The sequence below is a fragment of the Schistocerca nitens genome, chromosome 1 (genome assembly GCF_023898315.1).
Source record: "Schistocerca nitens isolate TAMUIC-IGC-003100 chromosome 1, iqSchNite1.1, whole genome shotgun sequence".
Taxonomy (NCBI): Eukaryota; Metazoa; Arthropoda; class Insecta; order Orthoptera; family Acrididae; genus Schistocerca; species Schistocerca nitens.
This window is the reverse complement of record NC_064614.1, coordinates 390,786,285-390,813,346: the sequence shown is the minus strand read 5'-3', so window position 1 is coordinate 390,813,346 and position 27,062 is coordinate 390,786,285. Positions and strand designations below refer to the sequence as shown.

The 27,062-nt window shown below is 44.1% G+C and overlaps 1 protein-coding gene across 1 annotated transcript in view; it reads right to left on the bottom strand.

The window, feature by feature from the left end:
• Nucleotides 1–27,062, bottom strand: part of LOC126248958 (histone-lysine N-methyltransferase SETD1A) — a 55,394-nt gene that overhangs the window by 18,000 nt on the left and 10,332 nt on the right. The window lies entirely within an intron of this gene.

Here is a 27,062-nt window from a genome sequence, read left to right as displayed (position 1 = left end):
AGCAATTCCCTAGCCCAGCTGCTGCTAGTTTTCAGTCAATAGTGTGGGATGATGCTGAATATCACAAATGTCCATTACTTATTCTCAGATGTCAGCCATAGGCGTAAAGTGTAGCGGCACCACCGTTTAAGATGGGAAAGGTTAGCTTCAATGCAGTATTTCTGAGTGTACAAGTTACAGGCAGGCGCAGGCCTGTTGACAGTAAGTTACCCTACCAGCGGTTGCGAGGTAGAATGGAGGCCACAGGTCTGTAGACCCTCTGAAAAGAGTAAAGACAGCAGTTTGCGTGGCGCAAGTTACAGGCAGAAGTGGCCCACTGGCCCAACCTAGGTGTTATGAGTACATGACTCGGAGTGGTGCATTAGCAAAACAGAGGTGGACAGCCGCATATAAATAGGCGCCGGTTCACTAATAAGGATTCAAGTGTGACAGCTCTCCTGGATGGCGGGGCGTGCCACACCACTGGCTACATGCAGCAGCAGATGGGGCGCCAGCGTTCCAGTCCATGGCAGGTCGCTGGTTTGACCCTCTGAGGCCAACACAGGATCCACAGCCAGCCAGCGGCGGGCCATGGCATAGCTCCCTACTGTGCGCAGTCTTGTTGGCTCCCAACACACGCTGGAGACATTCTGAGGCGAGGGTCACAGATTCGGATGCCAGATCGTGGACACTTGTTGTTGCAGCGATCTTAGCCAAGCCGGCGAGGAATCATGCCGCGGACGGCCTTGCAGCTCCCAGCGGGCGGCGCTGAGGTGGCAGGGGTGAACACCACTTAGTTGACTCACCTCCGAAGATGTTCTCCGTAGTTGAGAACGAAACGTCAGGGAGAAGAAGTTCTACAGGTCGACCACGGCAACTTAGCCCGGAAGTGTTTATTGATGAAGACGCCGGCCGTGAAAGCCTACATGGAATTATACCACTGAGTTGACTGCTAGCGCATCCTGACATCGTCACAATTCCGCAGCCGTACAAGGGCGACACAGGTCGCTAAGACAGCAATTCCGCGCCAAGCCGTTTCGCAGACAGCGAATTGGTGTCCTTCAGCATTGCAGGACCCGGTGACGCAGACCGAGAGGAACGGGGGCACTGTAGCTGCAAATAATAAATCACTTGGGAAACTTGGACGAGCTTTAATATGGCGCATCCTGACGGTTCCCATCCTCATCCAACATTCATCTACATTTGGTGTCAGAATAGCGGGCGTCGTTTGACAGTACAACGTTTGAGCCCACCACTTGCATTACAGTCACAAAATGTTGGTGAGTGTTGCCCAATATTTCTTTTTGAGTGTTGGACGTTTTCTTTCTTTTTTGTTTGTGTTTTGAGTACGGCTCCTGGCAGGCCATTTTAGATGTTTTGTGTAGGCAATTTCTTTTTGTCAGAATAAGTGTTAGTGTGTTTGGGGCAGTAAGATGTTGTTTTTCGTGGCATTTTAGTACTTTTGTATTGGTATATGATGGTACTGAGTGTGATGATACGGAGCTGTAGGAAGTCAGGTTATTCTTGTGTTTAATTGTTTTGCTTTGGGACTAATTGGGAACGGAAGCAACACAATGGTCGAGTCGGGGACGCAAGGTGTGTCAGAACCAGAAGCGGTAAGAATTTTGTTGGAAAAGGTAGCACAATTGATAGTGGACAATATGTAGTTGAGAAGTTAATTAACATCTAGAAGTGAATAGGAAACCGCATCGGATCAGTCGTTTTTGCCTAGGGTACTGCAGCAGGAGATTGAGCCAGCCACGGCGAGTTTGATTATTCTGTTTTCTGGCAAGGCACCTGAGAATGTGCGTTCGTTTGTGGAGGACTTGGAAACTTCAGCTGTGATGAATGGTTGGTCTAATGAACGGTTGCTACATGTAGCGAAGATTAGATTAACGGGTGAAGCGAAGACATATGTAAGGTGCTTTGATAGCGGGACAGTTTAAGTAGTTGAAGGAGGGGCTTTCACAGAGGTATAAGAAACAGAATAGCGCTCGGTACTTCAGGGAGTGGTTGAGTACAATGATGAAGAGACAGGAGAAGACAGTAGAAAAATTTGCGGACAGGATAAGAGGAATTAACGAGTATACTTACGAGTTGGGTCAGAGCGATGAAGCTAATTGTGTTCTGTTGCAGGAGGCCGAGCAAAGGGCACATGATGTATTTTTGAGAGGGTTACCGGCGCGTATGTCGCGTCAAGGGATTCCGATAGATTTGTATTCGGCCATTCAGCTGGCAATTCAATGTGAGGAAATAGGCGTGGCAAATGGGGTACTTGATAAACAAGCAGTGCTTACAGCAGGTATAAAATGTTTTGATTGTGTTCATATGGGACGCGTGCAGAGGCAATGTACCCAGTCACCGAGAAATAGAGGAAGGGGTGGAAATTAGCAGCATGGAGGATGGAGGAGAGGAGATAGTACAGGTGGACACAATCGTTAAATGGCAGAGGGGGCCCAAGACCCACGTAATGGAGCTCCTATTTAATTTCAATGCTACAAATACGTATGCAGAGGTGGAATGTTCAGTGGTAGGATCCATAGGAACTAAAAAGTTTAAGATTTTGTTCGACACAGGGGCGCAAGTGTCAGTGCCTTCTAAGAGTTTAATGGGACGAATGAAGTTAGACCCACCACGTTATAGGTTGCGTGGAGTGGGGGATAAAGATCACACCTTTGTGGTCGGTGACAGTTGACTTTCGCATAGGGAAAGTCCGATTTGATGCATGCATGGAGGTAGCACCATGGGTAAGCGAGGGCTTCGACATGATCCTAGAACTAGATTTCTTGCATCAACATCACGCCAATATTGACCTTGGACAACTAACTGTGGAACTTGGTGGCATGTTATTTTAGCTAGGGGAAACTGTTGTCAATGCAGAGCTATCGTGAGGGGTGTTCAACGTAATGAACAAACCAGTTGTGCTGCGTACATTAGTAATAAGGCTTAATTTGCATGAGTGTGTGTCTAGTGGCACCGGGAAGTCACTTTGGATAAGTGTAGAGTCAAATCTTCCTGTGGGTACGGTTTGTGTTATTGAACCATTGGAGGAAAATGAATTTTTGGATCCATTAGGTTGTTTTGTGAAATGAAGTACTGCTTGCGTACAAGAGGGAAACGACAAGCGAGTAGTCCCCGTGAATGTGGATAATTTTAGAGCTGTAGACGCGAATTTGAGAGAAGGAGTTTTAGTTGTGAATTTGGATGTATCAGATGATGAAGGCTGGTGTTCGAGAGGTAGGCGTAGCAATCAACCACTAACTGCCGATAGAAATGCATTGCGTAACAAAGTTAAGCATTTGAAAGGAGGAGAAAAAGATTATATGGAAGAATTGTTGTGGGAATTTAAGGATTTGCTTTTTCCGCAAGGGCCGTTACCAGCAACTCCATTAGTACAACATAGGATACCAACAGGGAACGAAACTCTGGTTTACCGTAAACCATACAGAATACCGAGGTATTTGCAGCCGATTATGGAGGATTCCATTGATCAACAGCTTGCAGACGGTATTATAGATCATAGTAATAGATGCTTGGGAGCGGGCATTTTCGTTGTGCCTAAAAAATCTATGGATGGAACTAAGAAATACAGGTTCTGTTGTGACTACCGATACCTCAATAATAAGACAGTAATGGATGCATACCCCATTCCAAACATATCGGAGACTTTGGATCACTTAGGACAGTGCCAGTACTTTAGGCCACGCCACGGCTTGCTACTGTAGGCAGTCTTGTTGGCTCCCAACACACGCCGGAGGCATCCTGTGGCGAGGTCTGCAGATTCAGATGCCGGATCGTGGGCACCTGTTGTCGCCGCGATCTTCGACACGCCGGTAGGGAAGCACGCCACGGGCCACTTTGGAGTAGCTCCCAGCGGGCGGGGCTGAGGCGGCAGGGGCGAAGACCACTGAGTCAAATGCCAGCCTCACGTCGTCACAGCTCTGCGGCCATACAAGGCCGACACATGCAAACGTTTGGGGTACACTCGTTGGGGGGGGGGGGGGGGGGATCCACTGGGGCCGAACCACACAATAACCTTGGTTTCAGTGTGGTGTGGCAGTGACTGGACCGCTGTGTCCTGTTGTGGGATTGTGAACTTGTGAACCACTGAGGGCTATGGCGGGGATGAAGCCTCTCCGTCATTTCTAGGTCCCCGGTTCAATACACAATACACAATATGGTGACTAACCTGGTATTCTTAGTTAATTTGGTATAGGTCAGCTGTACAACATGCTGGTAGAAAAGAAATACTAAGATAAACAATAGTTGAATGACAAATGTTCAAATGCTCATTCGACCATCCTGATTTAGGTTTCCCTAAATCGCTTAATGCAAGTACCAGTATTCGTTTGAAAAGAAAACTACCCATTTCTCATCTTCTCATCCAGCTCCCAGTTCAGAGCCGTACAGATGTCCCTAATCGCCTCTTCATCGACTGGACGTTAAACCGTAACCTTTCTTTCTTCTTCATTCGATACTACAGAGGCTGAAGAAACATGTTGCCTCGCGTTAATCTAGTTTACTCTTTATCGAATTTGAGAATCAGCCAAACTTTGCGTATTTAACTCTCTTTCCTGTGACAGCATTTACTTTGTAGCTGATTTGTGTAAAACACATCTAAACAAAGACCTGGCAACATCACTTCAAGTCATATTCCGGTAGACTAGTGTTTCGATCGGCGAATATTGTCCTCGCTAAGCGCATGACTTGTTGGTGGTATATCGTCTTGTGCACAACTTCTTACATGCAGAAGAATGTAAAGAATGAACTGGTTTTGATGAGGTGTAATATTTCGAGAGATGAATACAGCTGACCTCTCAATTCGGCGACGCAAATTTTCTTCCACACCAGCATAAATTTCCAGATAGAGCGCTATTCGGTAGGCCACGATAACACAGCAAGATGCCAGTTTTAAATGAAGTTGTGCAGTTATTTCTTGTCTGACCTACGATATATCTAGTCATCGGATAGTCACTAGACTGCCTTCATCGAAAACTGCTATTCCGTAGACAAAAATGCGGATACCTTTGTTTGAAAATAGAAGATAGAAATTTTGAGCTCAGGTTTACTAAAGCAGGACTATATTGAAAACTGATCGTTATCTTAGAATCCCTCATAATTATTTGTCCAAGTTTAAACACATATTCGTTCTCTTTAATGTACCAAAAGATATTTGAGATGAATACCTTAAGTAGGATACACAGAGTTGAATATTTTGAATTAGGGAATACAAAAATCAAATCATACTCGCTGGACAGAGATTTCAGTCCTACTAAACACGAACAAAACACGCTGTGTTACCAGCTGTGCCATCTCTCTCTGTTGTTGATGACAACGACAATGGGTAAATCTTGAGCAGTGTTTATGAAGTGATTTTATGCCACGGAGCAGGCGCCTGCTAGTCAACGTGATGTGTTTCATTGGGTTCAGATCAGGGAAATTCGATGGCCACGACATCAACGTGACGTAACATACAGACAAAGGAAACGCTACGGTTGTGATGGACACCTCTGAATGTGAAAAGAAAATGGACAATCTGCTGAGTGACCCTATTTACAGCAAACTAAGGGGTGATCTGACAGCGACGATAGTCATGAGTATGAAGGTCGTCGTAAAGGTCTCGAAAATTGATCTTGATACAGCCACGAAACTCTTGACCAATGTTCCCATACCTCGCCGACTTTATGGAGTACCTAATCTCTATAAGGAGGATTATCTACTGAGGCCTATAGTGAACGTAATCTACTGACCTGCCTATCAAGTAGCGAAACATCTGGCACCTAAATTGTGTCACCTTGTGGGACAAACAGTCTCGTGAGTAAAGGATTCTTCCCACTGACTGATTAAGGAACAGTGGATGTAATCAACTGAGATTGTGGTTAATTTCGGAAACAAGACTCTCTTCACTAATATACTTACAGAGGAGACAATTCACATAGCACAGGAGTAGATCTCACCTGAAAGCTGTGATCTGATGCGCTTCTGCCTGTCATTAATGTACTTCACCTGGTGGGGAAAATATTACAAGCAATTAGATGGACTGGTAATGGCTCCATCCTCTCCCCAGTCACTGCGGACCTCTTCATGGAAGCTTTTGAGCGAAGCGCACCAGCCCAGTTACGATTCCATTGCTCACTGCAGTATGTGAACGACAAGTTCGTATCTGGCCACAGGGAAGCAGATTTCGGGAACTTCCTTCAGCATAAGAATATATAGTCACGCACGAAGCAGATAACAACGGTTGTTACCATTTTTGGACGTTGAGGTATATAGAACAGCCGATGGTAGACTGTAACACAAAGTGTACCAGAACCCAAGCCACACAAATCAATATCAGCACGCGGAGGGTCGCCATTTCAAAACTCAGAAGCATTCTGTTCTGCATACGCTGACTGCCCGTACATATCGGATAAGTAATAATAATGTCAATGAAGAATTTAGGGAGATACACTGCATTTTTCGTGCCAACGAGTATGATAACATTACAAGAAAGGCAGCCAAGCCCATTGAGAACAAAGAAAGAGAAGAAGATAAGTACGAGAAGGTCCCGCTAGTGCACTTGCCGCATGTGAGGGGCGTCAGTGAACAGCTAGGCAACGCCCACCACCGATGTTTCAAACCTATTTTCCGCAGCAGTCACAGGATCCACGACGTGAAAAGTTCCTCGAAGGATGCAGCGAACTATCTTAATACTGAAGGAATATATGACTACGTTGTGAGTGTGGAGCTGCCTACATAGCTGAGAAGGGAGGCCACTGAGCATACGAGTAGCAGAACATTAAAGCTATGTGCGATTAGCACAGCACAATAAATCGGTTGTAGCGGAGCACCACCATTACTGTGGACAACCTATCACGTTCCAGGACGCCCATGTATTGCCGAAAGAGTCAAGGAGGAACAAACGCAAAATACAAGAGCTATTGAAATTGTTGAGCAGCCTGACAACATTAACAGAGACGATAGCTACACTACTGGCCAAGACGAAACGCAGATTATAAACGGGCATTCATTGGACAAATATATTATACTAGAACTGACATGTGATTACATTTTCACGCAACTTGGGTGCATAGATCCTGAGAAATCAGTACCCACAACAACCACCCCTGGCCGTAATAACGGCCTTGATACGCCTGGGCATTGAGTCAGACGGAGCTTGGGTGGCGTGTACAGGTACAGCTGCCCATGCAGCTTCAACATGATACCACAGTTCATCAAGAGCAGTGACTGGCGTATTGTGACGAGCCAGTTGCTCGGCCACCATTGACCAGACGTTTTCAATTGGTGAGCGATCTGGAGAATGTGCTGGCCAGGGCAGCAGTCGAACATTTACAGGACCTGCAATGTGCAGTCATGCATTATCCTGCTGAATTGTAGGGTTTCGCAGGGATCGAATGAAGGGTAGAGCCACGGGTCGTAACACATCTGAAATGTAACGTCCACTGTTCAACGCGCCGTCAATGCGAACAAGAGGTGCCGAGACGTGTAACCAATGGTACCCCATACCATCACGCCGGGTGATATGCCAGTATGGCGATGACGAATACACGCTTCCAATGTGCGTACACCGCGATGTCGCCAAACACGGATGCGACCATCATGATGCTGTGAACAGAACCTGGATTCATCCGAAAAAATGACGTTTTGCAATTCGCGCACCCAAGTTCGTCGTTGAGTAGACCATCGCAGGCGCTCCTGTCTGTGATGCAGCGTCAAGGGTAACCGCAGCCATGGCCTCCGAGCTGATAGTCCATGCTGCTGCAAACGTCGTCGAACTGTTGGTGCAGATGGTTGTTGTCTTGCAAACGTCCCCATCTGTTGACTCATGAATCGAGACGTGGCTGCACAATCCGTTACAGCCACGTGTATAAGATGCCTGTCATCTCCACTGATAGTGATACGAGGTCGTTGGGATCCAGCACGGCGTTCCGTATTACCCTCCTGAACCACCGATTCCATATTCTGCTAACAGTCATTGGATCTCGACCAACGCGAGCAGCAGTGTCGCGATGCGATAAACCGCAATCGCGATAGGCTACAATCCGACCTTTATCAAAGTGGGAAACGTGATGGTACGCATTTCTTCTCCTTACACGAGGCATCACAACGTTTCACCAGGCAACGCCGATCAACTGCTGTTTGTGTATGAGAAATCGGTTGGAAACTTTCCTCATGTCAGCACGTTGGTGGTGTCGCCACCGGCCCCAACCTTGTGTGAATGCTCTGAAATCATTTGCATATCACAGCATCTTCTTCTCGTCGGTTAAATGTCGCGTCTGTAGAACGTCATCTTCTTGGTGTAGCAATTTTAATGGCCAGTAGTGTAGAAACTGCCAGATATCCCAGTCTGACGGGCCACGAGTGGTCGTAGGGTAGAAGCCTCACCGGGCAAGGACGCGACAGCCTAACAAAACGGATATCTCGTAGAGAAAGCTGTTAGTGTATTTCCGCACACAGGAGGAAGAAAACGTGCGCTCCAGAAACCAAGCGCTGATTCACTCACTGCCAGCAATCACTGGCAAACCAGATAGTCCACAAATAGCCTCCTTCGTACACTCTCCCTCTAGCCATGACTAGCCTGTTATATTCTAGGACCAATAAAGTCTCACAAACATGACATAGTGAAACTGATTGTTTGCAAAATATAGGGGCACCTTTCTTCCTGTAAAACTGGTCTTGCCCTGAGGAAAGCCGCTGTTATATGGCCGAAAGGTCGGTTTAATGATTTATATTTTAAAGTATTTTGTACAATGACGCAGTACAACATGCAGGAGAATATTAATCAACATCGATGAGATTTCACTATCTCCTCAAATCACTGTAGCACGAATCTTGCCTTGTGACACGGGCAGTTGTCCTACTGGAAGATGCCATAGCAGTCGGGAAAGAATTAAGGGATGCAACTGATCCGCCATAATGTTCATGTAGTTCATAGTTGTCATAGTACCTTTGATTACTATCACAGATCCCGTTGAAGCCCAAGTGATTGTACTAAGCGCCGCGTTCCCAGCGGTCCAGATGCAAATCTCGACGAAACTGTAACAACTGGAATAGGGGTCTTCTGCTACGGAGCACCATATTCAATCAAGTGTGTTTAACGGTATGCTCTGAGACACTTATGACTCCATCATCGTTGTACACTGTCGTTAGAACTACCACATATCGCCGCCTATCTTGATTTACACAGAGGGAAAGCCTTCGACTCAGCGTTCTGTGTTGAGGTGTGGACGTCCAACTCTGTGTCGCCATTCGTGACTTCGCCGTCCTTTAACCACTTTCCATAGACAGTCACGAAAATAGCACGGGGAAAACTGACCATCTTCGCCAGTTCCGAGATGCTTTTTTCCAGGTGACAGCCATAGCAATCTGCACTTAGTCAAAGTCACTCATGTCAGTGGATTTCCCCATTTGCGACCCGTATCGTCGCTATAATGATTCCCCATTTGTCTCTGCTCCGTTGTGTACCTTCCTTGCAGCTTCGTGATCCCATTACGCCACCAAAGAATATTCAGTCTCGCGGTGGGCTATGGTCGTAATATTTTGGCTCACCATTTTATGTGCTTTGCTTCAATAACATTATTGCCTGACGACTCTCAGGAGAGACGCTCTTTGTATCCAGGGTGAATCACCTTAAACTTGCACTGCAAATATTGCGGAAATGGAGAGTGCTACTGCTGCGCTGTTTTTGCAAAATGGGTTCTTAGTCAGCCGCTCTTATTGTTAGCCAATCATCAGATCGTAATAATAGAAAGGCTTTTTCATTTTGCAAACATAGACTTTTAAAATGTAACAATGCCTATTGACTTTGACAAACTAAAAGTAAGGTACTTCCTGGCAGATTAAAACTGTGTGCCGGACCGAGACTCGAACTCGGGACCTTTGCCTTTCGCGGGCAAGTCCTCTACCAACTGAGCTACCCAAGCACGACTCACACCCCGTCCTCACAGCTTTAATTCTGCCAGTACCTCGTCTCCTACCTTCCTAACTTTACAGAAGCTCTCCTGCGAACCTTGCAGAACTAGCACTCCTGAAAGAAAGGATATTGAGGAGACATGGCTTAGCCACAGCCTGGGGGATGTTTCTAGAAGGAAATTTTCACTCTACAGTTGGTAGAGCACTTGCCCGCGAAAGGCAAAGGTCCCAAGTTCGAGTTTCGGTCCGGCACACAGTTTTAATCTGCCAGGAAGTTTCATATCAGCGCACATTCCGCTGTAGAGTAAAAATTTCATTCTAAAAGTAAGGTACATTAGAAGTCAGTGGCGTTTGTTGCAGGATACTAGTGCGACTAGTTTACGAGATACAGTAGTTTGAAAAGTGTCCACTCCGACAATCTGCGTCGTTGCTAAATTTGATGTTATCTTTGCTTAAAGTGTGTTTTTGTCTTCCTTGAGTGCACTGCGACTTGCTCGTCAGTTAGCGTGTGACAGTCCAAGCAGTAGATCGTGGGTGCACGATGAGATTTACCACTGCACAAAAAGCCGAAATCTCATGGTGTATGGAGAGTGTAGGAAGAATGGAGAGGGTGGTAGTGTAACACCTAGAAGGAAGGAAACAAGTGGTGACTGAAGAGGGGCAAATTAATGTTCTTGCTGCTGTTGCACTTGATCCGCACGTTACCTCCTGCGCAATCGCACTAGGAAGTGGCATGAGTCAGTCACGTATCTTATGCATTCCCTGTCGACATAGCTTCGATCCCTATCACTTCTCTCTACGTCAAGAGCTGCACGGAAACGATTACGAGAATCGTGTTAACTTCCGTACATGGGTATTCAGACAGGATACACCAGATGTATCGTTTATCTTGTTTAGTGATTTATGTCACATTTAGCAGTCATGGCTAGGTAAACAGCCGAAACATGCATTGTTGATCTATTGACAGTCCTCGTTGGCTTCGTCAGGTGGAACGTCAGCGTCCATGGAATGTAAATGTGTGATGTGGGATAGTGAATCATCAGACCCGTTTTTCATAGACGGAACACTGAACGCGCAATAATATGACAGCCTCTTGCCAGACCGTATTCCACGGATGTCAGAAGATGTTCCTTTGCAGACTAGGAGGAGCCTGTAGTAATAAGACGATGTCTTCACGAATTGTTTCCAAATCGTTGGATTGGACGGAGGAGACAAGTACCTTGGCCGGCACGTTCCCTGATTTGACGCCAGACTTTTTTCTGTGGGGAAAATTGGAAGACACTGTTTACGAGGATGTAACAAATACACCCGATGATATGCAACGACGTATTACTGCCGCCTGCTCGGACATCAGAGCTGAAATGCTAGCACGTATGCAGCAGTCGTTCCATATCGGACTGGAAGTGTATATTGAGGCTGCCGGTAGTCATTTTGACCACAACCTGTGATCGTCAGTTGTCTCGTTACTGGTCAGAATTCACGTAGCTACTATATATACTGGTGTTGTTCTTTAGCGTCTTCTACCACAACTATTGTTCTAGTCTCGAGAAGGGAACTTTTTAAAATACAAAACCTCGTAAACGACTCGCCCTAGAATACCGCAAGAGACAGAACTGGCATTCTCGACCCGCCAGGGTAGCCGAGAGCGCTAACGTGCTGCTTCCTGGACTCGGGTAGGCGCGCCGGCCCGGATCGAATCCGCCCGGCGGATGTGGTTTTTCGGCGGTTTTCCACATCCCGATTGGTGAATACCGGGCTGGTCCCCATGTTCCGCCTCAGTTACACGGCTCGCAGACACCTGAACACATTCGCTCTATTCCATGGATTACACTCGACGCAGACAGTTGGGTACACTAATTCCGTCCTGGGTAATTTATACTACTTTTATTTTTTAATGTCAGTAGGCATTGTTCCATTTAAAAGTTTATGTCTCCACAAAAAATACACTTTCTAAGTATTATTATAACCTCTTGATTGGCTGCCAATCAATTCTGTGAAAACCGCACATCAATAGCACTTCCCACTTACGCAATATTTGCAAGTCAAGCTTTAGGTGATTCGCCCTGTATAATGGGAACCACAACTCCACCGATAAACGTTTAGAGGTTGGTCAGTGATTCTTTGTGAGTATTTTGGTATAAAGGAGCCACGGTCTCTGGCGGCTCATGACAGATTAATAGTATAATTAAAATTTATTCATTTTGCTGTCGCAATTTCCTTGGTTTATGAGAAAATACCTTCATCATCATCATCATTTAAGACTGATTATGCCTTTCAGCGTTCAGTCTTGAGCATAGTCCCCCTTATAAAATTCCTCCATGATCCCCTATTCAGTGCTAACATTGGTGCCTCTTCTGATGTTAAGCCTATTACTTCAAAATCATTCTTAACCGAATCCAGGTACCTTCTCCTTGGTCTACCCCGACTCCTCCTACCCTCTACTACTGAACCCATGAGTCTCTTGGGTAACCTTGCTTCTCCAGTGCGTGTAACATGACCCCACCATCTAAGCCTGTTCGCCCTGACTGCTACATATATAGAGTTCATTTCCAGTTTTTCTTAGATTTCCTCATTGTGCACACCCTCCTGCCATTGTTCCCATCTACTAGTGCCTGCAATCATCCTAGCTACTTTCATATCCGTAACCTCAACCTTATTGATAAGGTAACTTGAATCCACCCAGCTTTTGCTCTCATACAACAAAGTTGGTCGAAAGATTGAACGGTGCACAGATAACTTAGTCTTGGTACTGACTTCCTTCTTGCATAAGAGAGTAGATCGTAGCTGAGCGCTCACTGCATTAGCTTTGTTACACCTCGCTTCCAGTTCTTTCACTATGTTGCCATCCTGTGAGAATATGCATCCTAAGTACTTGAAACTGTCCACCTGTTCTAACTTTGTTCCTCCTATTTGGCACTCAATCCGTTTATATCTCTTTCCCACTGACATTACTTTCGTTTTGGAGATGCTACTCTTCACACCATAGTCCTTACATTTCTGATCTAGCTCTGAAATATTACTTTGCAAACTTTCAATAGAATCTGCCATCACAACTAAGTCATCCGCATATGCGAGACTGCTTATTTTGTGTTCACCTATCTTAATCTCACCCAGCCAGTCTATTGTTTTCAACATACGATCCATAAATAATATGAACAACAGTGGAGACAGGTTGCAGCCTTGTCTTACCCCTGAAACTACTCTGAACCATGGACTCAATTTACCGTCAACTCTAACTGCTGCCTGACTATCTATGTAAAGACCTTAAATTGCTTGCAAAACTTTGCCTCCTATTCCATAATCACGTAGAACAGATAATAACTTCCTCCTAGGAACCCGGTCATATGCCTTTTCTAGATGTATAAAACATAGATACAATTCCCTATTCCACTCGTAACACTTCTCCATTATTTGCCGTAAGCTAAAGATCTGATCCTGACAACCTCTAAGAGACCTAAACCCACACTGATTTTCATCCAATTTGTCCTCAACTAATACTCGCACTTTCCTTTCAACAATACCTGAGAAGATTTTATCCACAACGCTGATCAAAGAGATACCTCTGTAGTTGTTACAGTCTTTTCTGTTTCCATGTTTAAAGATTGGCGTGATTACTGCTTTCGTCCAGTCTGATGGAACCTGTCCCGACTCCCATGCCATTTCAATTATCCTGTGTAACCATTTAAGACCTCACATTCCACTGTATTTGATGAGTTCCGACTTAATTTCATCCACCCCAGCCGCTTTATTGCACTGCAATCTATTGACCATTTTCTCCACTTCCTCCAATGTGATCCTATTTCCATCATCATTCCTGTACCATTGTACATCGAAATCTGAAACATCACTGATCGTATTTTCACCTACATTGAGCAACTCTTCGAAATATTCCCTCCGTCTGCCCGAGGCATCAACAGGATTCACCAGCAGTTTTCCTGACCTGTCCAAAATACTTGTCATTTCCTTCTTAACTCCCTTTCGAAGACTGCTAATAACACTCCAGAATGGTTTTCCAGCAGCTTGACCCAAGATCTCCAACCTGTTTCCAAAGTCTTCCCAAGATTTCTTCTTGGATGCTGTAATTATCTGTTTGGCTTTGTTTCTTTCTTCAACATAACTTTCTCTGTCTACCAGAGTTCTATTATGTAGCCATTTTTGATACGCTTTCTTTTTCCTTTTACAGGCTGCCTTGACTGTGTCATTCCACCAAGCTGTTTGCTTCATCCTACCTTTACACACTGCTGTTCCAAGACATTCTTTGGCCACTTCTAGTACTGTGTCCCTGTACCTTGTCCATTCATTTTCCAAGGACTGCAATTGACTACATTCAACTAACTGGTACCTTTCTGAGATCACTGTTATGTACTTGTGTCTGATTTCCTTATCCTGAAGTTTCTCCACTCTTATCCTCCTACACATGGACCTGACCTCCTGCACTTTCGGCCTCACAATACCTTCAGAACAGGAAAAAAGGCCTGTAATAAGAAATTGCCTAAATGTACAACATGAATTTGGTTTCTCGTAGGCGGCTATGCGCAGCTGACGCGACGTGGCTGGTGCCGCTGCGGGGACAGCTGCACTTTGCGTCGTTGTGCCGCTCTTTCACTGTATTCAGTGAACCCATAAACGAGGTGCATATCGTCCAACTCTTGATCAGTAAACCTATCCATAGTTCTATTGAGTATCGCTGTTAACATATTACTAACACCTCAGGAAAACAAAACACTAGGCAAAGTTTGAGGCAACTAGTTAGAGAGGGCATTACCGTTATCAACAACAGCTCCGCGAGCGAATGGAAACGAGGGACATAGCACATACCGTCGACATTTTCAATGTACAAAAATGAGGCTCTGGAGACCGTGGTCTCTTATACTGTACTAAACTACTCGTATCTCCGAACAACATCTGAAAATTTTTCGGTAGATTTCTGGTTCACTCTGTATTCGGGTGTTTCATAATTTCTATTACAGGCATCTTGACATTGTAGAGGAGACTTAGGAGATAAAGTTTTTATAAGGAAGTCATGTTCGGAAATGTGCCAGTCGGATATAAAACAAGTCAAAAGAGAGTATCGCTTTCAAATCTCCCGTTTCACGTTACGCACGTGCACCATTTTCGTCTCGCTGCAACATTGACTGCGAGAAATTGGTACATTCGTAATTAGGAGGTGTGGCTGTGGTGTTCCACGGACGCGCCACACTCTCGAATTTTGAAGAGGACGCCCTTCGTCACGTAGAAGTCAATCCGACGACCAGTACTCGAAACACTGCCCATGTGTGTCCTCCAATGCATATCTGCTATTGTGTCCATTGACGCATACGTATGCCCAAGCTAGATAAGTGTAGAGGTGTTGTTGATGCAGAGGTTTATGCAAGTATCACTTGACTATAGTTCGAAATCTGAAAAATGCCTGGAGTGAATGTCAGTATACGAGGTACAGTCATTAAGTTTTAAGTTAGGTAATTAATTTTTTATTTGTTTGTAGGTATTTGTCTGCAGTCGTAGTACACATTGAAGTCTCCACGCTACAGTTCCATAGCGCTGTAAAGTGGTGATGGGTTTCGACATCTTGTTTTGGCTTTTCTAGCGGTGTGGAAATGTACTGTGGCACGGAGATTTCAGTGTGTATCTAGAGTGGAGTCGCGTATCTACGAAGTAATGAAAAATTAATTACGTCGTATTTTCGAGGTGATACTTAAAATTTTATGACTTCCCCAGGTATTTTTTATTTTTTAGTTAAGTTCGCAACCTCTGTCGAAACATGCATTAAATCTTCAAAAAAGTTTTGAAAGTAGCTTTTACGTAGAAACAATCCCGGTTTCGGGTAATTCAAGTTTCCCGCAGGAATATGACCATGTTCCATAAAAAAAGAGCTCAATTTAAGAATCCGGCGTGAATATCTCCCTTATTTCAAAATTGAGATCGTAGAAAGCAAGTAAGTGTACCAAAAGGCATAAACTGTACGGTTTTTATATAATGTTGGCTTATTCCATCTACAATTGCCTACGCACTTATTTGGCATATGAGCATGGAGAATGATAGGAGGATACTCCACTGCCATCAGAGACCTTACGTTTGTACTAAAGGAGAAGAACACAACCTGTGATCCTTGCGTGGTGATTTAGGAACTCCACAGTAAATCCTGAGTATTCGGTGACTACACCGGGGAATCTTTCTCAGTAAAATCTTTTATAGAAGCGAGGATAAACTAAATCAGAATAATTAGAAGGGGATTTGGGTCCTCCTCCTCACCTCCCTATCTCTTTCCCCCAAAAATCAATCAAATCTCTCAACTAATATCCCACTTTATTTGGTAGCACTGCTGAAAATGCAATCAAATTGTTCAAATGGCTCTGAGCACTATGGGGCTTAACATCTGAGATCATCATTAAACCTAACTAACCTAAGGACATCACACACATCCATGCCCGAGGCAGGATTCGAACCTGCGACCGTAGCAGTCGCGCGGTTCTGAACTGAAGCGAGTAGAACCGCTGGGCCACCGCGGCAGGGAGGAAAATACAATCATCTTCTGAAATTCATACACCATTCGAGCAGAATAAACGACAAGCATGACATGAAAACTGGTCAAGGCGAAAGACTATAGGGTACGTGACACTGAATAAGGTACACTGTTCTTAAAAGAAGCACAGCAGAAGTCCCTCTTTTATGAAGAGTCTTTAGTGGAGGAGATGGAAGAAGATACGCCTGCACGCTGTGAGGACCTCGGCTACACTACACTACGTTACGTTGAGTTACCTGTGCGCGACCCTGCTGTAGGCCGACTCAACGAGAGCGGCGCCTCGGCCCCCGGACGGCAGCGCCAGCAGCACAGACGCAGCCAGGGCCACAGCCAGGGACCCCACCAGCACCAGCGGTCGCCCCATCTCGACTGCGCGCGGCGCCGCCTCCCTGCTCCTTATATACCGTTCCTCCACATCTGAGTGTGACGCTGGCGCCCAAGGCGCTGTCTGATTAACAAAATCTTCTCAGTCTACTATAGTGTGCACCTGACTGTGCCCAGAAGTGGCTAACGCACCCTAATGAAGTTCCTCTCCACCCGAAGGTAGTTGGTTCTAATCCTGCAGCCTAGATTTGGTAGACCTTTTCATCGCCTGTACGTCGGATCGCAGGGGACGGAGTCACGAGTAACAAATTGTGCGATAGCGACTTTCGTCAAATGTCAGTCCTCCAGTGGAGTGAGAGTAGGTGACAGTCTTATTTCATCCGTCGCCTGTGGTCATTAGGCGTTGGCCCCTTAAGTGCTATCCAAGAAGAGCAGGCTATGTATTGGGACTGAGTTTCACAGTCTTCCTTCTTTTCGTTTCCGTGACAATTATATCGTACCTCACCAGCACACTGCATTAGTATTCATAAGAATCAAATGGCTCTGAGCACTATGGGACTTGACATCTCAGGTCATCAGTCCCCTAGAACTTAGATGTACTTAAACCTAACTAACCGAAGTACATCACACACATCCATGCCCGAGGCAGGATTCGAACCTGCGACCGTAGCAGTCGCGCGGTTCCTGACTGAAGCGCCTAGAACCGCTCGGCCACCGCGGTCGGCCATAAGAATCACAAATGTGCACTTGACACGCCTCATATAAGAAATAATATAGGCTTCATGTAGTATTTCACTATGTCCCACAAAATTCCAGAGAAACTTATTTTGAGGCACAAATTAGACTTGTCACTATCGTGAGTTTAACAACAATTAACGTATTCGTATGGACGCGATGGTGCCTACGTTGATGCTTTGACTGAGAGATTTGAGTTGTATATTGTCTTTGTGCTCATGTAAATTTTCGTTACGGTTTAGATTTTCAGATGTCTCCGTCCAAAAATTCAAGTGTATCGCACGACGACAACTCTAACAGGGCCTAGATAATACTTTGGCCTGTTCCTCTCCAAAAAAACTGGTGCTACGTCTCTATTGGCTTCGACATCCGTGGTATGTAACTCTCACTCTCTCAGTACACTTTTATGCGACATCAAAACTCTCATTTCACAAGCGAAAATCAGGAGCTGGTCAGATCACAGGTGACAGTTGTCCAAAGGCGTTACTATCTGCCGCTTTATAATTTGTTAATCACTAACGCTTTTTAGAAGATTATTCTCTTTCTTAACTGAAGTTTTCATTTTTTATAGCATGAGCAAACAATAACAACAACTCTCATTAACAATCTTTACGGAGATACAACTAATAAATATAGTAGTACGTGATAAATAGAAAATCGTAACATTATTGTTCCACTCCGGATATTGTACCTGTTTGGTCTCGTTATTTATTTTTACGTGATTTCCATCATCCTGTTATGTTGACCACATTTGTTTGAATTTATGTTTTAAACCTGAATATCTCGAAACATTTCAGTACTTTGCTTTTTTATTGCAATAACATCGATACGAGCCTTTGCGCACTTAGATGATGTCATAACAACTGCGAAGTCTCATCGAGTTTCATAAATTGCTGACGTCTATTAATTGTGAAGCACAACGCCTTTGAAGCTCAGGATCTTCATTTTTAACACAGAGTTAATGACTACAATGTGCACAGTGTTTGGATCGCCTACAATCAATTAAGAGAGAAAACGTAATGAAACCTGGAGACAAGGGTAGAGTGCTTTCACAAGAACACAAGAGAAACTGTGGTATTATAAACAACTGCGCTTATTCTTACGCTGCAATATCTACCACTTGAGTTTCCGATAGCACAGAAAACCACTCCTATCTCGGCATTATTCTAAAAGTGAAACCGGCTGCAAAAAATATTAGCCTACTTGCTTCAGTTTTTCGCGTACAAAATTTCCACACTTTTGGCATCACATTAAACTCGTCTCCTAGTTGTGTATCTTATCTTCAGCATTAAAATGTTTATATTATTTGGAAAATAAAAAAGGTATAATCCTTCCACTGTGTTCCTTAGACTTAAACTTTCCAGCATACTTCGTTTCATAACATATAAGACTTCAGAATTAAATTGCTGCTCAATGTACCGATTGCTCTGGTAAAATACATATCTTGCATTACCGCATTTTCCTTCAGCTATTCTCCATTCAAACAAAATTACGAGTTGTGCTAACAGGACATAAATGCGCAGCTCATGGTTATTTCTTCCGTCATGCAAATGGTGGACTTGGTTATGAAAATTGACCCGACATCCATTGTGACAAATTCTACAACTTTTTTCAGATATATTTTTGGACCGCAGAACGACGTAGAAAATGTTTTGAATTCCTATTGATAAAGCTCAGCGGTCGCTAACACCAAACTTTCACTGTAGACCGTAGTATCGGTATCATATCATTCTAAGGTAAAGTCGCAGTGTCTATTACAATCGAGCTGTATCTTAAGGCATGGATTCGTGATAAAACAGAAAAAAATCTTGTTTTTTTTTTTTAATAAGGAGAAGTCAATTTATTTACAGAATGAATTTTCAATTTTGCAGTGGAATGCGTACTGTTTTGAAACTTCGGAACATATTAAAACTGTGTTCCGAACAGGCAGAGATCTTATGTTTAGTGTTACGTCATTATTTTCTAATTGTTCCAGTGTCCTATTAGGACTTCCTAACACAGAACGTCAGCATTTGACGTTTGAGTTAGTTAAAAAAATGGTTTAATGGGCTGTGAGCACTATGGGACTTAACATCTGATGTCAGTCGCCTAAAACTTAGAACTACTTAAACCTAACTAACCTAAGGATATCACACACATCAATGCCCGAGGCAGGATTCGAACCTGGCACCGTAGCAGTCGCGCGGTTCCGGACTGAAGCGCCTAGAACCGCTCGACCACAACGGCCGGCGCCTGAGTTAGTGCAAAAGAATTTTAATACGCGCGGGTTTAGTAAAAACGTCAGTGTTTGCTCCAAGATTAATAGACCTTTCAAAATAACAAAGGATTCAAACATGAATGTATTCAGCGGAACGGATCACAATATTGAACGTAATACGCGTAGATTGCGCTTGGATCGTGTTCGCTAGTCTACGTACAAATAACTCAACATCTTTATTTCTGCGCCAGTCTCTCTCCGGGGCAGCAATTCAACTGATGAATCGAAAACAACTCTGTGCAGGCCCAGAGACACGAACCAAGATCCTCGCTTTTCGCAGACATTATTCTTACCATTATAGCTATCCGGGCGCGACTGAAGACTTGTCCTCGCAGAATTACGTACGCCAGTACCTTTCTACTACCTACTAAAAGGACGGGGTAAGAGTATTGCCCGCGAAAGAAGGTTTTGGGTTCTAGTCCTCGTCCGGCACACAATTCTGCTTTCACAATGGAACATTAATTCTGAAATCGAAAATAAGTTTAAAATCTTGTGCATACATGTAAAATTTCTTGGAACTGTTTATATTCCTTTCCTGACATGAATGTTTCTCGTAGTCTTTTTCCTCCCTCACTGTCTCTGTTCCTTTTCCTCTCGTGTGTGTGGGGAAGAACGGGGTGTAGTGGAGGGGGGAGCCAGAGCGGGCGCGTCTTATCTGGGCAGAAGGAGCGGCTGCCAGCCAGCCGGCCAGCCAGCCAGCAGCGGAAGCCGGCCGCCCCTGCTCGGCGTGCCGAGTGACAGCCGCGCGTCCCATTTGCAGCTGCGCGCCGTGACGCCCTCATCAGCGCGCAGACAGCACGCCGTTACAGCCGTTAGCAACCGGGGCACGGCCGCCTGTCTCTGCCGAAGTAAACACTGGCTCATCCGCAGCGCGGCGCCTATCTGGACCACGAGAGCATGGGAACACTGCCGGCCGAGGCCTGTCCAACATTCCAGCAGCCACTACGGGGCGACATCCCTGTCAATGCAGTGCAGGCGCAAATACGTCGCTGCTGAACATTGATAGCTCTTCACGCGAACACCGTTCTAGCCCTGCTGACACCACACTGTGTCAGACCATGACTCCAGATAAACCACCACAGTGACTGCACTTTACATCTACATCCATATTCTGCAAGCTGCTGTGAAGTGCATGACAGAGAGTATTTCCCACTTTAATACTTATTAGGACTTCTTCCCGTTCCATTAACGTACATAACGCGGAAAGAATGACTGTTTAAGTACCTTTCTGCAGGCTGTAATTAATCTAATTTTGTCCTCACAATTCCCACGGAAGCGATACGTAGAGGGTTGTAGTATATTCCTATAGTCATCATTTAAAGCTAGTTGTTGAAACTCTGTAAATTGACTTTCTCGGGATAATTCTGGTCAACCTTCAAGTGTGTCAGTTCGGTTTTTTTTCAGTATCTCCGTGAAAGTCTTCCACAAATGAAAAAAAAACCTGTGACTATTCGTGCTCCCCTTTTCTGTGTAACAGTGGTTCCCAACAGGTTGTCCGCGGAAACCCCAGGGGTCCGCGAGCTTTGCCAGAGGGGTCCGCAAGATGCTATTAGAATAAAAAATATATTAAATATATTTCGTATGATAACAGATTCTTTGTTTTGGCCGCTTCCTGCATGAGCAGTTTTAAGCTCAATATTTTTTCAATAATGAATATGTCAATGATTTTTCTAAGTACCAAAAATAGGAAACGTATAAAAAGACTCTTAATTTGGCTTTTTTAGGTACTTGATACTGCGATATGACAAGGTACCAATCATGCTCGATGGGGGGGGGGGGGGAAAGGGGGTCCTCGAGAAAATTTTGTTGGGAACCCCTGCTGTATAAGTGTATAAGTTCAATATCCACTGTTAGTCCTACCTGTTACAGATCCCACACACGTGAGCAACATTCTAGGATGGGTCGCACGAGTGATTCGTAAGCGATCTAGCCGCCCGGAGTGGAAGAGCGGTTCTAGGCGCTACAGTCTGGAACCGCGCGACCGCTTACGATCGCAGGTTCGAATCCTGCCTCGGGCATGGATGTGTGTGATGTCCTTAGATTAGTTAGGTTTAAGTAGTTCTAAGTTCTAGGGGACTGATGACCTTAGCAGTTAAGTCCCATAGTGCTCAGAGCCATTTTTGTAAGCGATCTCCTTTGAAGACTGATTGCTTCTACCTAATATTCTACCAGTAAACCGAAGTCTGTCACCATTTTTACCCATGATTAAACCTATGTGTTCATTCCATTTCATATCCCACAAGATGCTATTCTCACGTATTTACACGAATTGACCGATTCTAATCGTCATTCGTCGATGTTGCAGTCGTAAGACAACATGTTTTCTTGTGTTACGAAGTGCATAGTTTACCATTTCCAAACATTTAAAGCAAGTGCCAATCTTTCCAACACTTTGAAATCTTATCAAGGTCTGACGAATATGTGGGCGCTTTGTTCAGACATTAATTCATTATATGTAACTGCATTATATGTGAAAAATCTGAGGTTACGTTTAATATTGTGTTCAAGATCATTAATTTACAACATGAACAGCAAGGGTCCCAAACACACTTCCCTGGGGCGCACTTCAAGTTACTTTTACATCTCACTACGGCTCTCAATTCCAAATATCATGCTGCGTACTCCCTACCGGAAAGTCCTCCATCCAGTCACAAATTTGGCTTCGTGCCTCATACGATTGTACTTGTGAAGATAATCGTAGGTGTGGTGCTGCGTCAAATGCTTTCTGAAAATCGAGAAATGGTGCATCTACCTAACTGACTACTCCATGGTGTGTTGAATTTCACATGACCGATGTTTTCGGAATCCGTGCTGGTTGGCACGGAGATACCTCATTATATCTGAGCTCAAATGTGCTCTAAAATTCTTCAACAAATGGACGTCAATGATATTGGATAGTAGTTTTGTGATCATTTCTGCTATCCTACTTGTAGACGAGTGTGACTTGCGTATCAATATAGCAACTATACGGAATCTCACTTTATACAATCAAAGCAATACATAATTCATTAGTAGTTTCATTACTCCCTGATTGACATATAAAATTACTATCCAATATTTGTGATTTTAATAAGTCTTAAAATACAGATAGTACTGAATTTTATGTACTAGTATAATAAAATATAGCAGTTCTTGCAGAAGATAATATTTTTAAACCGTGAAAGAAAAACTAAAAAACTTTACTCTAAACGAACAAAACAAGCCCTGCATCAATCGAATTTCCACTAAACTAAAAGTAAGTGTATTTAATCCCTTTTATTAATAAAAATTGTGAGTAAGCAATATTTTTATTTCTCCAAGGCACTGTCTCCGGCATGCGTTTTTAATCATGACCGCTTTCGGCTATAAATTAATATCTCCAGAAGCGTATGTTGAACAGGATCTCCAGTGGAATGTGTTGTTCATCAGATGGTGCTACATGTTTATGGTTTCTGGAGATGTCCAATGTACGGCCAAAAGACGCCACGACTGAAGCGGTGTTACTGCATTTGAGTGTAGAACAAATATAAAATAATGTCCTGTAAAAGCTAATAATTTTTCCCCATGGACATAGTATCGTTTTTTCATAACATGTTCACCGTAGTTATTTAAAAGTGTAGCTATCAAACAGTATTGTAGTTTCCAGAATGAGATTTTCACTCTGCAGCGGAGTGTGCGCTGATATGAAACTTCCTGGCAGATTAAAACTGTGTGCCCGACCGAGACTCGAACTCGGGACCTTTGCCCTTCGCGGGCAAGTGCTCTACCAACTGCGCTACCGAAGCACGACTCACGCCCGGTACTCACAGCTTTACTTCTGCCAGTATCTCGTCTCCCACCTTCCAAACTTTACAGAAGCTCTCCTGCGAACCTTGCAGAACTAGCACTCCTGAAAGAAAGGATATTGCGGAGACATGACTTAGCCACAGCCTGGCTGATGTTTCCAGAATGAGATTTTCACTCTGCAGCGGAGTGTGCGCTGATATGAAACTTCCAGGCAGATTAAAACTGTGTCCCCGACCGAGACTCGAACTCCGGACCTTTTTCGCGGGCAAGTGCTCTACCAACTGAGCTACCGAAGCACGACTCACGCCCGGTCCTGCACACCTTGACTCCCGCAGAAAATCAACGATGCCTGAACATCTGCCGCGACTTCACTGAAATGCAAAACGCAAAAATTATTTTCTGGAAAAAATCATCGCAGGTAACGATAGTTGGTGTTATCAATACGAACCTATCACAAGGCAACAAAGTGCCCGATGGGTCTCTGATGGTTCGCCAAGCCTGAAAAAAGTGCGGATTTGACACGCGAGTTGAACATCACTACAAATAAGGACTTTTCTGCCAATTGTATGGACGTTCTATGGGTTGCACTCAATTCTGACGGAAGGAGGGTGGGGGGGGGGACTAGGATCATTAAACCCCCTCTTAACTTTTTTCTTTATTTTTTTTTTCTCCATTCAGTCTCGAAACTTTTTGGAGTGACGGGGTACATACCTACTATTCGGTGAAGTCTCATATTTAAATTATGAGGAGTGAATAACTAATTGCGTTTAAAATGCCTTCTCTCATTTACACAGCTTTATGAGACATTATATCATTGTATCTCGTTACTTCATTAATCAATGAACAGTTTCATACTTATTGGAAACAGCCCCTTTTTGAAACGTACCAGTTGTTTCCCTTGCCAGGCCGACTGCCAAGTTTTCAATGTGGATCTAGATTCTATATCAGCGTAATTCTTATTTCCATAATTATAGCATTTATGAATTTCACGTTCCAGTAATAGTGAAGACATTGCTAGCCCAAAATAACAGGTGGATAGTGGTCCAGAGTGGAAATCAGCCGTAATTTCATGAACGAATCGTACTCATAGAAACAAAGTTGAAAGGTAAGCACACTTTATTGCTCATCAAGTGAAACCAGGCTGCTCGCGCCTTCTACCACAACACCTGCTCGTTTCATAATGTCGCATACTTTTGTATTCTAGTTTTAACTTGCAGACAAGTTTTTTATAACATTAAGCCTTTTTACCCCCCGCCCCCCCCCTCCCCCATGAACCATGGACCTTGCCGTTGTTGGGGAGGCTTGCGTGCCTCAGCGATACAGATAGCCGTACCGTAGGTGCAACCACAACGGAGGGGTATCTGTTGAGAGGCCAGACAAACGTGTGGTTGCTGAAGAGGGGCAGCAGCCTTTTCAGTAGTTGCAAGGGCAACAGTCTGGATGATTGACTAATCTGGCCCTGTAACACCAACCAAAACGGCCTTGCTGTGCTGGTACTGCGAACGGTTGAAAGCAAGGGAAACTACAGCCGTAATTTTTCCCGGGGGCATGCAGCTTACTGTATCGTTAAATGATGATGGCGTCCTCTTGGGTAAAATATTCCGGAGGTAAAATAGTCCCCCATTCGGATCTCCGGGCGGGGACTACGAAAGAGGACGTCGTTATCAGGAGAAAGAAAACTGGCGTTCTACGGATCGGAGCGTGGAATGTCAGATCCTTTAATCGGGCAGGTAGGTTAGAAAATTTAAAAAGGGAAATGGATAGGTTAAAGTTAGATATAGTGGGAATTAGTGAAGTTCGGTGGCAGGAGGAACAAGACTTTTGGTCAGGTGAATACAGGGTTATAAATACAAAATCAAATAGGGTAATGCAGGAGTAGGTTTAATAATGAATAAAAAAATAGAAGTGCGGGTAAGCTACTACAAACAGCATAGTGAACGCATTGTTGTGGCCAAGATAGACACGAAGCCCACGCCTACTACAGTAGTACAAGTTTATATGCCAACCAGCTCCGCAGATGACGAAGAAATTGAAGAAATGTATGATGAAATAAAAAAAATTATTCAGATAAGGGAGACGAAAATTTAATAATCATGGGTGACTGGAATTCGGTAGTACGAAAAAGGAGAGAAGGAAACGTAGTAGGTGAATATGGATGGGGGGAAGAAATGAAAGAGGAAGCCGCCTGGTAGAATTTTGCACAGAGCACAACTTAATCATAGCTAACACTTGGTTCAAGAATCATAAAAGAAGGTTGTATACATGGAAGAAGCCTGGAGATACTGACAGGTTTCAGATAGATTATATAATGGTAAGGCAGAGATTTAGGAACAAGGTTTTAAACTGTAAGACATTTCCAGGGGCAGATGTGGACTCTGACCACAATCTGTTGGCTATGAACTGCAGAGTGAAACTGAAGAAACTGCAAAAAGGTGAGAATTTAAGGATATGGGACCTGGATAAACTGAAAGAACCAGAAGTTGTAGAGAGTTTCAGGGATAGCATGAGGGAACAACTGACACGAATGTAGGAAAGAAATACAGTAGAAGAAGAATGGGTAGCTTTGAGGGATGAAATACTAAAGGCAGCAGAGGATAAAGTAGGTAAAAAGACGGGGGCTACTAGAAATCCTTGGGTAACAGAAGAAATATTGAATTTAATTGATGAAAGGAGAAAATATAAAAATGCAGTAAATGAAGCAGGCGAAAGGGAATACAAACGTCTCAAAAATGAGATCGACAGGAAGTGCAAAATGGCTAAGCAGGGATGGCTACAGGATAAATGTAAGGATGTAGAGGCTTATCTCACCAGGGGTAAGATAGATACTGCCTATAGGAAGATTAAAGAGACCTTTGGAGAAAAGAGACCCACTTATATGAATATCAAGAGCTCAGATAGAAACCCAGTTCTAAGCAAAGAAGGGAAAGCAGAAAGGTGGAAGGAGTATATAGAGGGTCTATACAGGGGCGATGTACTTGTGGACAATATTATGGAAATGGAAAAGGAGATAGATGAAGATGAAATGGGATATATGATACTGCGTGAAGAGTTTGACAGAGCACTGAAAGACCTAAGTCGAAACAAGGCCCCGGGAGTAGACAACATTCCATTAGAACTACTGACAGCCTTGGGAGAGCCAGTCCTGACAAAACTCTACCATCTGGTGCAAGATATATGAGACAGGCGAAATACCCTCAGACTTCAAGAAGAATATAATAATTCCAATCCCAAAGAAAGCAGGTGTTGACAGACGCGAAAATTACCGAACTATCAGTTTAATAAGTCACAGTTGCAAAATACTAAAGCGAATTCTTTACATACGAATGGAAAAACTAGTAGAAGCCGACCTCGGGGAAGACCACTTTCGATTCCGTAGAAGTATTGGAACACGTGAGGCAATACTGACCCTACGACTTATCTTAGAAGAGAGTTTAAGGAAAGGCAAACCTACGTTTCTAGCATTCGTAGACTTAGCTTTTGACAATGTGGACTGGAATACTCTCTTTCAAATTCTGAAGGTGGCAGGGGTAAAATACAGGGAGCGAAAGGCTATTTACAATTTGTACA